Source organism: Coturnix japonica, chromosome 1 (genome assembly GCF_054131305.1).
Source record: "Coturnix japonica strain WE chromosome 1, WE-NBRP24, whole genome shotgun sequence".
Taxonomy (NCBI): domain Eukaryota; kingdom Metazoa; phylum Chordata; class Aves; order Galliformes; family Phasianidae; genus Coturnix; species Coturnix japonica.
The window spans coordinates 64,849,542-64,863,190 of record NC_140663.1 but is presented as its reverse complement, the minus strand read 5'-3'; the positions used below and the strand labels follow the sequence as shown (position 1 = coordinate 64,863,190).

At 43.5% G+C, this 13,649-nt stretch overlaps 1 protein-coding gene across 10 annotated transcripts in view; it reads right to left on the bottom strand.

Moving 5' to 3' along the window:
- EPS8 (EGFR pathway substrate 8, signaling adaptor) overlaps positions 1-11,306 on the bottom strand; it is a 129,249-nt gene extending 117,943 nt beyond the window's left edge. For 7 of the 10 annotated variants that reach the window (XM_015867683.3, XM_085543424.1, XM_085543456.1 and 4 more), the window contains exon 1: positions 10,505-10,632. The gene's annotated coding sequence lies outside the window, so the exon portion shown is untranslated. Of the gene's footprint in view, positions 1-10,504; positions 10,633-10,884 lie in introns of those variants that run through there. The other 3 variants (XM_015867723.3, XM_085543431.1, XM_015867688.3) reach the window with 3 other exon arrangements.
- Positions 11,307-13,649: the final 2,343 nt, after the last annotated feature.

Genomic DNA, 13,649 nt, shown 5'->3' with positions numbered 1-13,649 from the left:
CTGGCTAAGATCTGGACAAGCTATCACGATACAAATAGGCAGATACTCTGAAACTGTAATTTCATCCCGCTGACTCCCTCAGCCTGAAATGTAAACAACACATACTATCTCCCACACAGTCTGCATCAGCCAGGAGCAGAATTGCAGGAGGGCATGCAGATGGATGGCATGCATACAGTGCAGACACCATACCAGGTTCAGGCACGAGATACGGTTTAGCTATGGCTGTAAGGATCTCTGTCCTCAGCCACAAGCACAGAGATCATAGTGTCCCACACAACTTAGCCTGTTTCTTCTGCTGGAGGAGCACAACCAAAATCAGCTTGGGCGTATCTCCTCTGTCTTGCCATCCCTGCTGTAGGACCTGCTCAGAGTGACTTCATTCAAAGCCTGTTCCCATGCAGTAAAGGCCGGAGGTCATCATTCTGGTTCAGGATGAATGATCTGAATTCATTAAGTGTACCAAAGTATACACTGTGTTTTTGTGCAATTTCCAAGTGGAAGGCCAAACAAGAAGTACAGGAGAGAGGTGCTGTCATCACCAGCTACATGGTTGCTTAACTGGTCAATGACAAGTACAGCATAAGACAGCAAGGCTCACCAGTTCATATGGATGGCCTGTAAGTACACTGGAAACCACTTAATTTCATGAGCAAATGCAAGAATCAGATTGCTTTGCTTTTGCACACATTTTGACAATGGTGATTTCATTTCATGTACTAAGATAATTCATTAAGCACATCAAAAGCAGCACAAAATCTCTCATAATTGCAGTCTAGTAATACAAGATCTTATACTGAAGCACACCATTAATTCCCTGACAGTTAGGGAATGATCCAAACACTTTGTGCAAATGAAGGATTAGCAAGATTTCAACACATACATTTCCTTGCACTCAAATAGTGCAAGGAATGAACCTTATTAAAACAGAATTTCATACTAGACTTTAAAATGATGGCCCCTTAGGCAGGTTTTCTGTACTTCAAAAGACACCTATTATTCTACTGTATGTTACATTCTAAGATAACAGAAAAAGAAATTCCTATCAAATTGCTGTAGTACTGTATGTGAGGAGGATTAAATAGTTACTCTTTCCTGCAGCCCTCAGAAGAAAACAAAGCAAAACAAAACATAATTTTGTTCAAAAGGGAAAATTGCCAGACTCACACAATAAAGAGAAAACAACTTCTACGTAGAAAGACTTTGCAGCTGTAAAGGTTAGTGCCTTCTCTTGCTTTTTAAAGGTGTTCCAGTTGCCTGAAAAAGTATTTACACAGAATCAGAAAAGATGAAATCAGTTCCCTTCTCTGCTTCATTTCTGGTTTAGAAGCTCTTGTAGCGCAGCCGCTACAAAATGATGCTGCCCATCATCCAGATTGATATGATCTCTTTAATGTGTTCACTCATTCAGATCTTTATATTTGGAGCTGATACAGAAGCTACTACGAAACATCTCTAGCAATTTAAATAAGCATTGTGTTATATACTATGATACAACTAGTAATCGGTCACTTACTACAGAGATTGACGGCCCTACTAGGTGAAGTAGAACTCATTAAAAGTACCCAAAATATGAAGGAACAATATTAAATTAAGACCTCATAATCAGCAATTAAGAATGCTGAAGGAGCTCACAGAATGTGTTGCATTTTTCCAAACCTTTCCATCTTATCTTAAATGTTTATAGTAAAAAGAACAGAGATATTTTCTTCAAAGCACAACCAATCCTACCAACATTCCAGCAGCACAAGATTCTTCCTATAATGCGACCAAGTAACCCACTCAGATTTTCAGGATATGATAGAAAAATAATTGTTCCCCCTCAGTGTTTTTTTGCTATTATTCTATTTTTTCTTATCCTTATTCCTTCAGGCAGAAGTGACTGGGAGATTTTATCATCAGCTCAGCAAAACAGAACTCCCCTGCATTCACTTTCTTTCAGATTCAAGCTTTACAATTAAGTTGTGCATTAGAGCAATACCTAATAATTTTCCACCCGGCTAAAACTGACTGGCCCTCTAAAGCTTCAGTTTAATTTTTCCCCTCTCTCATTTTACTAACTAGGAGAAAAATGAATCTACCTTCAAGCCTGTTGGAATCAATCTTCTTTCCCCTTTCTCACAATTTATAAGTCAGAGGCTTAAAAAGTGCTCATATCCTCTTTTTCCAAGCTGGTTATGTGAGATAAGCACAACTACATTAATAAAAATAGCTCAGCATTAAGTCATGGATGTTTTACAAAAGTAAACCTAAAAAAAGCCCTGAAGACTAATTGTGATTTATACCATTTCTCTTCTCCTATACTAATAGATATCAATCACCTATAAAAGATCCCTTCTTTTACATACAAACGTCATGAATGCCACTGTCGCAGGCTCATTTCTAATCAGCTCAGTACGGCAGAGCACAGACCCCCCCAGTCAGCCCTAGGACTGGCAAACACTGTCACACTGCACAACAGGCATCGATCTTTCTCAGTTACAGATTTGAACTTCTCTCCTCTTTTTTCAGGGAAGCCCTTTACCAAGATTTCACAGCTGGAAGCCCAGTTTCTCCCATCTCAGCTCTCCTACCATCTGCACCTCAGCAGCATCTGCACCATTACTTTTACTCAGTGCCCATTATCAGGTTGTTTCCCTGCGTGAGGAACATATACAGCATGAAGAGATGATGTCACAGTATAGGGAAAACTTTTAAGATTTCATGAAAAATATGTTCCGGAATGCAGACTTGATTGAAAAAGGAAATATGTGAAGTGGTGCCCTACACACTAACTTTGGGGTGGGCTACTTTGTCAAGTGTTTTGAATTGCTCATTTCCTGCACACTACAGTGGAAATGGAATAACTCTCAGGATCCCAATGACAGAAAACTACAGCTACAGCACCCTTAATACAACCACTAGCACTGACACTTTTATTACTGCAATTACTATGAAGCAGCTGGTGGTAATAATAATAATACTTAGCATTTATATGGTGCTTTACATCTTCAAAGGCTGTATAAACATTTGCTAATTAAGTCTCCCAGAACCCCAGAGAGACAGTTACATTTTCAATTTAATAAGTAAGAAAACTGAGGCAGAGAGACAAAACTAATGTCTCCAACACTGAGAACATGAGACAAATTTTAGGAAGGGGAGTGGGCATTTCTATGGACAAGAAGAACTTTCTGACTTATAAAAGTACTACTTAAAATTCTCAGAGAATGTGATGGGACATAACCCTTCATGTTCAGCACATCCACCTCCTCCAAAAAAGTAAGAAGACCCTTTCAAAGGGAAGATATATTTCACTGCTGCCAGCTGCTCAAAGCTACTTGCCACTGGGGAGCACAAAGCACTGAACTAAACAGGCCAGTAGCACCATCAAATCTACCCAATCCTCAGCCTAGAAGACAAACTCTCTCAGAAGATTCAAATTCTTGATAAGCTGCACAGAACTGTAACTTCAGTCACCATCAAGACTGGTCCCCAAAAGCAACTCACTTCAAAAGCAGCTCCCCAAAAGCAGCTGTATTCTGCACTGCCACAGTTTAAGAAACAGATGAACATACCTTTTTTCTTGCATGTCAACATAATATAAACAGTGAAGTAACTCTACTAAACTCTTAGTAGAAATGAACAAATGTCACTGTGAGGGAAGGCACTTCTAAGAACATCTTTCATTCATATTCAATGAGACACTGACTGAACAGATTTTTGGTGTATGTATTAGACACCTCACTCACACACAGAAAACAAATGCCTACACACTTCAACACTTCCTATTCAGGTCTTGAGCTCCAGAGCAGCTTGAAGTGAACTTAAAATTCCTAGATAAAAAGCAGTAACGTATTAAAGAACACATTACTTTTAAAGCCATATCCTAGAAAGACTTAATTATGCATGTAATTGTGAATATAAACTATCCCACTGAGATCAATGGATCTAAAATGCATTTCAGAAGACACTGGAATAAAAGCTGATGACACAAATACACATGAGGTTTTCCCCTCATGTATGGTTTGTAGGAAAGGAATGGGTCTGTAGTAAGGAGTGGTAGGAAGTGACTGTGTGAAGCTGAACATGACACACGAAGAACAAATGAAAAGTAAAACAAAAAAGGTAGGGACAGCTTATGGAATAAGAAAAGAAGCAAGAAGAAGTAAATTAGATTAAAGTTACAGAAAAGCACAAAAATGAGATAGAGCATGGTGGAAAAACATGGCTTGAGCAACCAGAAAAGAAAGAAAAACATTAAGAGCTAACCCAAAGGCCAGGTTGAGCAGGGGGAAGACCACCGACCAGAGCAGAAGGCAAGGTTCAAGATGCATCACTGTTTTAACACAGGAACAGCAATGGAAGGAAAACAGTAACTACAACAAAGACGCTGTTTGTTTCTCAGCAGGAGGACACACAACACACAGGTGATTTAACCATTGGACACTTAGGTGCAAAGTCCAGATTCCTCACTCTGTCATGCCCTCTGTGAGACAGCAGTTAGCACAGATTTATTAGCTATAAGGAAATTTGCAGCTGAAGTATGAACAGACTGTACCATCCCTACCTCCCAGCCCTCTGACTTAACCCCTGGACAATTCTTAATGCCTAAATACAGGAAGAGGAAGAATTAAAGGAGATGAAACACTACACTAAGGTTGTGAAAAGATTGTAAAGCATTAAGTAACAATAGACATGGAGAGCAGAATAAGTAATCCCACTACATGAAAAGCAAGCCTGAGACAACTCTGAAATGAAAGTAGAAAAATATGTATTTAAATGCACTGTCTGCCTCCAAACTCTCAGAGAGAAACACGCATATTTACATACCTAACAGCAGGCAACATTATGCACTCACAGGCTTCTCAAAGCATGTTTTTCAAGGCTGTAAATTACCTCAGAAGCCTATCTGTAAGTGGCTGACTTTTCCATTTTTAAAATGGCACAGGAGACCATCAGGCTGTACTTTGATGCAACTTGATTATCACAAACTCCTCACAACATAACTCACAAAACTCACGCTTCCTCACATAGCCCTTGTCATGCGGTTGTACACACTGAGTGACACTTGGCACAAGTCTTGTATTCCAGCCTTATGTGTAACAGACCTGTACATCCACAATGTTTTTGTGATGAACACTGGGATCCTCAAAGGCACTGAACTAGTACTGAGTGTCTGGATCAACCAGATATCTAACTCCCTCAAACACTGAGGTAAATCCCTTATCAATTAGAAGAAGAATGATTTCTCAAGATCAATCACTTCAAATTACGTTTTACATGAAACAAACCAAAGCATGACACTGGAAGAAGAAAGAATACATCAAAACTATGAGAGGAGTTGTGTATCTTCGCAAGAAATGCACTCAGATGCTAAGTTTCCTCAACCACCCCAGAACAAAACAAAGTGCTCACAACCCAAGGTTCACATGGAAGACAAACCACAGCAAGCATTCAGTGGAGAAATCAGAATACCTTTGGATTCCACCTGCAGTGAAAATATACTGAGATAATCTTGTACCACACCTTGCATCTACAAGTATTAAAGAACAGACCTATCCAATCTCATGTATTTCTCCTGTTTTTTAGATCAAATTTTAAGCAGCTAATCTGAGAAGTATGTTACGTATTGTTTCCCTTTCCTCATGGCTCTGGACCTATACTAACCAAGAGGGAAAAAGCACTGCTAACATCTGACTTTCAGCTTCTCTTTGCAAGTGAGCCAATTTCTGGAAGGCAAGGGGGAGGAGAAGGGAGTGCTGATGGGAGAAGCAGCAAGCCTAGAGCCTGCTTTACTACTCGGCAAAATCCTTAAAAATGCTTTTACATGCAGGAGCAGAAATCAAAGTAATACACAAATCCCCATGAGTCATCCCTTTATTTTCCAGGTTAAAAAAAATAAATACATTTGTGAGCTACAGACATTAAGGCTCACAGTGATACTCCTTCAGTAAGTGAAGTCTGAAACATTTAGGGGCTCTAGTCAATTCTATCTCCCTGTACAAGAACCAGCTATGGCAGCTTCATCATTAAGCCTGCTGAACGTGGCTCCTCTGTGCCCATGGGATGTTTAAAAGAAGTTGTATGCTTCCCTACCTGCCGTGATAACCTACAAAATCTGCACTATCTATAAATAGTTACATTTTGGATTATCGAAAGACAAATCCTCTTACATAAAACCGGTACATTCTGGAAATGAAGAAAAAGAGGACAAATTATGTGTACACAGATTATTCCAAGTTACTGAACACCTGTAACACCTACGCTGAATAGATACCATTCCTAAAAAGTGTTTTCTAAATATTATGCTGAAATACTCAAAGGTTTAACAGCATTCCAGGAAAACAGGCAATTTCCAAGCATGGCTGAAATGCCAACCTGAGTGAGGCTTTAAGAACAAATGCAACCAATGCCTGCTGTCATGCTGCTAGTAATGAAGATGCCCGTTACGCATCAGAGCACTGCACAACTGAAAAGCCCTGCATAAATTAAGACAAAAATGTACAAATCCCACTTTAAATGCCCATCGTGAACCTTTGAAGTTAGAGACATCTGCTAACTCTGTCCACCCAAAATGCAAAAGATTGCTAGAGTCTATTCAGAAAACGACAGAGGTAATAAATGCAAACAAAGTAATTTGTAATTTGCTATTTCCACATCAGATCTCATTCCCGTGGAGAATCACAGCATGAGTAGCTTTAATTGCATAGATAGCGGCACAAGGAGGGAAGAAAGGACTGACTGTGTTCAACTAGTAAAATGCAAGGCCTTGGGCTGGCTCATATTGAAAAATTTTACTACAAATGACATTAGTGAATAAAATCAAAGACATATGTCAGTGAGTGTGGGCTCAGCGATGCAGCTCAAAATGAAACCCAGTCCTCAAAAGCTAATGCTAATGATGCTTGCATTTTTAACTGACTCATTTTTTATCCTCTCCAAGTCCGCAATGTGCTATTGGAAAAAGACAGAGACACAAAACAGATGCGAATGTTGCTTCTTCCTGCATCCCCACTGTCTTTCCAAGAAACTTCTGAGTAACCTCGCACTGGAACAAGCACAATGATACAGAACCACAAAAGCACTAAACCCTACAACAGACACCTCTTCTTATCTTGCTGCTTGAGTGAATCCAGAGCTCTGCTTTGTAAACACTTGTGCTAAGCCTTTGTCACATGCAGACTGAGCAGACTCATTGAGATGAAACTTGACTGTGTCTGTAAGTTCATATGTATGCAGAACGGTGAGAGATCGAGCAGTCACTCTCTCATGACTGTAGTAACAGCAGAAGTTCCCAGAAAACAAAAAAGTAAAATTCAAACAGCAGCAATCATATAGCTTGACACCCAAGACTGGAAATTGGCATTTCCAGGTATCAGGATTAAATCATTACATGCGTTGGACAAATAAATCAATGGATGAAGCAGAATGTAACTCTGCAGCTGAGATAAAATGGCAACAGTTGTGGACCTCACAACTGGCGGGAACTCTAGTTTCTGCTGATGCAAAGCATTTAATGCTGAAAAAATCTAGAGAACTAGAAGTGAAAACAAAATTAGCCGCTTAATGCTTTTTTGCACCGTGAACATTCCTTATCTATAGCCACACTCTTAGTTCAGTTACTAGGGGTGTTTTTTAGTGATGTTCAGTTTTACTGAACATTCAGTAAGTGCTGCCTTAGCTCTGGCAAAGGGGCGTTTTAGGCATCAGGCTGCTACCTGAACCACAAAGCAAATACAGAGGCTCCAAACCATCCCAAAGCCATCCAGTTGTGATGTGTTGACAAGTCTCCCTGGGAACCCAGCTCAGGACTAGAATGTTGAAACCCTTGACACTCTACAGACACAGGAAACACAGAACCAGATTCCGTAAATAAATAAATAAACAACAACAAAATAACCTAGAAGAAATCTTGGTATCAAAGGCCGTATGAGAACCAAATCTCTCCATACATGGAAGACACACACACAAGCAAAGAATCTTTCTGATTCTCTTTCAACAGAGGTATCAGGATTGGATTGTGTTCTCTGTACCAACAGCTGCACAGCACTGAGGAATTAAATGCCTTTACTTGCTGGCTACCAGCCACAAAGTAGAGAATTATAGAATCATCACAGAATAGCCTGGGTTGAAAAGAACCACAATGACCATCCAGTTTCAACCCCTCTGCTACGTACAGGGTCACCAACCACCAGACCAGGCTGCCCAGAGCCACATCCAGCCTGGCCTTGAATGCCTCCAGGGATGGGGCATCCACAACCTCCTTAGGCAGCCTGTTCCAGTGCAACACCACCCTCTGAGAGAGAAAGGTTCTGCAGTGCTCCAGTTTGGAGGGGTCACAGGCAAACCAAATGCTCAATTTTTCCATCTGGTGTGGCTGAGTGCTGCTTCTTCAGGGAAACCACTCACCTTTGATCAGTCATTCACTGTCTAGAAGACAAGGCTGACTTGGCAATTATAAACAGAAATGTAAGAGAAGTAAGTGTTAGACACTGAAATCAAAGTTAACAAGCACTTTATTAGTGCAGCTTTCACAGTGCAGTCTTCAGCTACGGTAGTGAGACAACAGAAGACTTGGAAAGCAAAGTTCTTATATATGTGATCTATTTTGACCCTCAGGGCACCAATTATTCAACTTCATGCGTTTAGGTTTTAATAAGTTTTCACCCACAAGGGAAAAAATACATAGCAGTTAATGTGAGTGAATTGCCATTCACAGCTAGAATATGGACAGAAAGAAAATCAATTGTATTTCATGAATTCAGTTGTCAACAAGTGGAAGGTGTTTTTTAAGGTGTGTTTTTCACAATAGAAGTGTCTTTAGAACAATCTTGGGTTCTGTATTATCACTATAAATAGATAGACACCTATTGGGTGTTCTTCCCTGTGCGGCTGCTACCTCCTTCCAATTAAACCTAACGGGATGGTCTGAGTGCTTTCAAAATTATACACAATCAAAAACATTTATTGAGAGCTCTAAGAGCGCAAAACTCAATACTGCAACCATTATGAGTATGTGACAGTACAAGCGTTGGCCAAAGCTGGTCGTATATCCACAGCCTCCCCCAGACAAAGCAGCCACGCTCAGCTCCAGCAGACCTTTGAGCACAGTATCTCATTACCTGGAGGTACCCGTATGCTAACAATAACACTGCACTAGGGAGCTGTGAATCGAGCTGAGAAATGCTGCATCTTCTACACCTCCTGGGAACCTCACAAACTCTTTTGCAGCCCTCACCACTCATTGAAAGAAACTAGCAGCCCACGATAGGGATGGTCTAAGAGGCAACCACTTCTTAGAGGGTTCTGTTTGCAGAATTTCCAGTGGTTCTTTATGGAATGGGGACTGCTCACACAACGCTGATTCAATATTTCCAGTTGCTAACAACAAAAATGGTCATATGGAGGTTCTTCCATGTAAGCGATTTTTGTAGCTGACATAGCCATTGCAGTCACAAAGGAGAAGAAAGATGGTTAATAGGAAGGGAGGAGAACCCTATTTCTGATGACAAAAGGAAGGAGAGGCTGTGCTAAAACACAGTCAACACTGCCACGAAACCTGAGATCCATCATTTAGTTAATATTTCAGCAGACACAACCTAGCGGAGTAATATTTTTATCTCCAGTACTTCACTTGAAGTAAACAGACTCCACCAAAGGTCACACTGCAGAACGCCTGTACCTTGGAGGGGTACAGGAAGCACAGGTCAATGCAAAGCACGTTTTTAGGGTGTGAGTGTTGGTTCTCAAACAATATCCTTATGAAAAACTTGTTCTGCCCTGCTGCCAGCTGGCTCGAGACAAGGGTTGAGCAGAAGTGGAGGTGTCTTGGTGTTCATGATCATAACCCGGCCCTACAGAGGTGTTACAGGGGGCCAACAGCATCTAAAATCATTCACCGAAATGCCAGAAAACCTGCTTTCCACTGCATGCCCAGGTCACCCTCGGTGCACGGCGCACAGGAGAGCGAGTCATGGCGGGGAGAGGAGCAGCAGGAGGAAGAACAGCAGGGAAAGTTCGCAGCGAGAGCGAGCGGGGAAGGAAGGCAGCAGGTCAGCGCACCCGGGAAACACGGGCATACGACGGGATTATCGCACCCGCCAGCTGCTCCTCGCCAGCTCCCAGCAACGCTGACTGGGAAGCCAGCTTAAAAGGCGGAAAACAATGATACGAGAGCCGGAGAGACAGCACGGCCACCTGAGAGCAGGTGGGGAGGGAGGTGACGAGCGCCGGGGACACGGGAGCCCCGCACTGGGTTCTCGGGCAAGGTGCGAGGTGCGGCGGCACACACGCAGAATGAAGGGCTGCAGCCCCAACACCGTCCCCAGCCGCGGAGCCTCGCACACACCGAAGGAGTTTTCCAGCGGCCCCTGCCCGAGCAGCCTCATCCTCCTTCATGTTGCTTAACGCCGCGCAGCTCACCGCGCTACGGAGACGAGAGGCTGCCCGGGGGGATTTCAGGACCGCAGCGTGAGAGCGGGGAGCGGAGACCCGAGGGAATCTCCCCCCGGCAGCCCCTTCTTACCTTGCGGGCTTCTCCTCCCTCGCGGAGGGTCGGGGCGCGCCGGTGGCCGAGAGCGCAGCGTGGTTCGGTGCGGGGCCGAGCGCGGGGCTCAGCGCTACCAACAAAGTGCCGGAGCGGGCAGCGGGAACAGCCGCGGAGCGGAACGGAGCCGAGCTCCCTCTGCCGGCCCGCCCCGCCCCGAACACAGTCCCTGCCCCAGCCCGCGGCCGGGGCGGGCTCGGCCGTCGGCCAGCAGCGTTCTCCTGTTGCTGCGTGCGAGCCGCCCGCAGGATGCCGAGGTACTGAAAGCAGCCCCCCGGAGCCGGCCTGAGGTAGGCGGCTTGTTTCCAGTCATCCTAAGCGTTAGCCAAAATCGCCACAAAGCCACACACAAAACCTACCAAGGCTCCGAAGCAAGGAAATAGGTGTATCTACACCGCCTGTGGGGCGAGTCGGCTGCGAGAGCAACACGCTCCCGTCCTCAGTCTCATTTGAGGATGAAATCTCCTGGCTGTCGGTGCTGTTTCCATTTGGCTACGCGTGCCCCTTGCCCAGACAGCTCACACGTGGAACAACCCCCCACACACGCTCCGTGTAATGCTGCTGTAATGCTGCCTACGCTGGTGGCTTCTGTAAAGAGGCTCTGCCGCTCCTACAGTCAGGCTGCTCACTGAGGATCTCTCTTTTCACTGAGTTCCCAAAATTTCTGTCCTCCCTTCCGAGGACAGGCTGAAAGAGCTGGGGCTGTTCAGCAGGAGAAAGGAAAGCTCCAGGGAGACCTGAGTGCAGCCTTCCAGTATCTAAAGGAAAGCAATAGGAAAGAAGAGGACAGACGCTTAAGCAAGGTCTGTTGTGATAGGACAAGGTTTGAGTGGTTCCAAGCTAAAGGAGGGGAGATTTAAATTGGATATGAGGAAGAAGTATTTTACACTAAGGGTGGTGAGGTACCGGAGCAGGTTGCCCAGAGAGGTGGTGGATATCCCATCCCTGGAGACACTCAAGGTCAGGCTGGACCAGGCTCTGAGCAACTTGATCTACCTGTGGGTGTTCACTGCAGGGGATTTGGGCCAGATGGCCTTTAAGAATCCCTTCCATCTCAAATGATTCTATGATTCTGATTATATGACAGGCAAAAAGAACCTCCCTTTGTGTATAGTAGCAAGCTAACTTCTGAGGTTGGGTTCCTGGTTCCTAATACAGTGGAATTGGCAATCCTGAAAGACTTAGAAAGACTTACAAGTTCCTCATAAAGTGTACAGTTAAGAGGAGCATCAATCTTTTAATGTCTAAAGCATGCAAACACCACAGCAGGACTGAGTGCAGTTACCCAAACGCAGCAATGAGTCTTTTCCGATGCAAAGTTTCTCTGATTCCAGGCCCTTTAACAACTCATACCAGGGAATTATAAGGTAGGGAAAGAGCAGCTGTGTTCTGCAGTTCCCATTTGATTCCAGGATATGGGACTTGGCAGCTCCATGCTCTCCATACCACTCTGTGAGTCACCTGCAGAGGCAGTGAAGGCAGAACCATCACTGCTTGCTCCTTTTCCTGGAGCAGAGGGTCCAGGAAGCAGGGAAAAGAACAATCTCCTGTAAAATAATGGAGTTGGGTAGGGAGGATGAGATTAAAGGTGCCTCTGTGTACCTAAACAGGCGTGAAGGACACAGATACCATCCTCTTATCTTGCTTATCTTGCTAACAGGAAGCTTGTTTTCAACAAACGTTAAAGCCTGAAGGAATTGGTTTGTGGAGTGGGGGTGAATGCTTACAGGAGCACTGACATCTACATCAGTGTTCCCAAACCATCCATACCAATCAGCACTCATAGCTTCTGTGGGTAAGCAGTAGTAGTAATTTACATAGAAATGTGCTTATCCAATGAGATGGAATATGACAGATGCTAATAAGAATAGGAGTGGGGGTCTTTTCCATCCCTGATAAGGACAGGCAGCACCTTTCTTTCCCCCGTTACATCTGGGACAGCAACCCAATACCACCCCTGCTCTAGTTTCCTTTGGGAGGGAGGGAGGGAGGGAGGGAGGGACTGGAAAGAGAGGCATGAGGGTAGGAAAGAGAAATCAGAATTACTGGGAGATGGAAAGATTTGGGGAATTCTGTGCCTACAGAGAACCTGTGCTTTATCACTCCTCTTCAGGGCCATCATTAAGTTGTACTGAAAAGAGGCAGCATTTGAATGATGTAGTATGGGCTGCAGCAAGCACAGGGATTTGTAGTTTAGTTTCTGATACTGGAATTTCCATTGCCATGGAAAAAAGACACTGCTGTGTCCATAGATTTCAGGAGATAAGTACACAAATCAAGCCTCATGCTTCTTTCAGTTCTAAGGCACACATCTACAGTGAGAGATGGCTGAATTGTTCCTGGTTTGGGATAGTAAACTGTTAGTTCAGTCCACAGTAATGCACAGCACAAAGGAGAAACAAAAGAGAGTGGCACTGACCTGTGCTCCTCCCCTCTTTGTGCCGCTGAAAAAGGCAGCCTGAAAGAGAAACAAGAAATCTCAAGTCAGGAAGCTGCTTCATTTGCTGCTTAGGTAGAAGTATAGAAAACTTTTTTTGCATTAAGGCTAAACTTAGTGCCATCTAGAATGCAGTGCAGGCTGGAGGAGCTGAAGAATAATTGCAGAGAGTCTTCCAGACCCAACATTGCTCACAGTCTCATAGGGACTTTCCTTGGGGTGTGCCTGTTTTTGTAATAATGTCTCCTTTGTGCCGTAACAATACTTTTATGGATGCAGTAAATCTATAAATAGGAGTAGTAAATCTGTGAATAACAAAACGCCCTCAAATCTGCAGAGACAGTTTTGGCCTAAGTGTGCTGGGGGGATTCTGTAAAGTTCTGCATATATTAAGAACATACAAGTCTGTATTGGTTCCTTAGCCTAGCTGCTAAGGGCTATCAGAGTTTTATTCCTAATTATTATATGTCCTTGAGAGACATTATTTGATTAAACTGACCAGGATAAACAAACACACTGTTTATTGTCCCATTTGAGCCCAAATCTGCTCAATCCCAAGATGTTGTAATGTATTCCTTGAATACTTGCCATCCAGCTGTTCCAGTTCCTAATTCATCTACTACATCCCTTGTAAACTCGTGGCTGGGATTAAAGTTGAAAATGTGAGGACAAAAAGCCTTGTGGAAG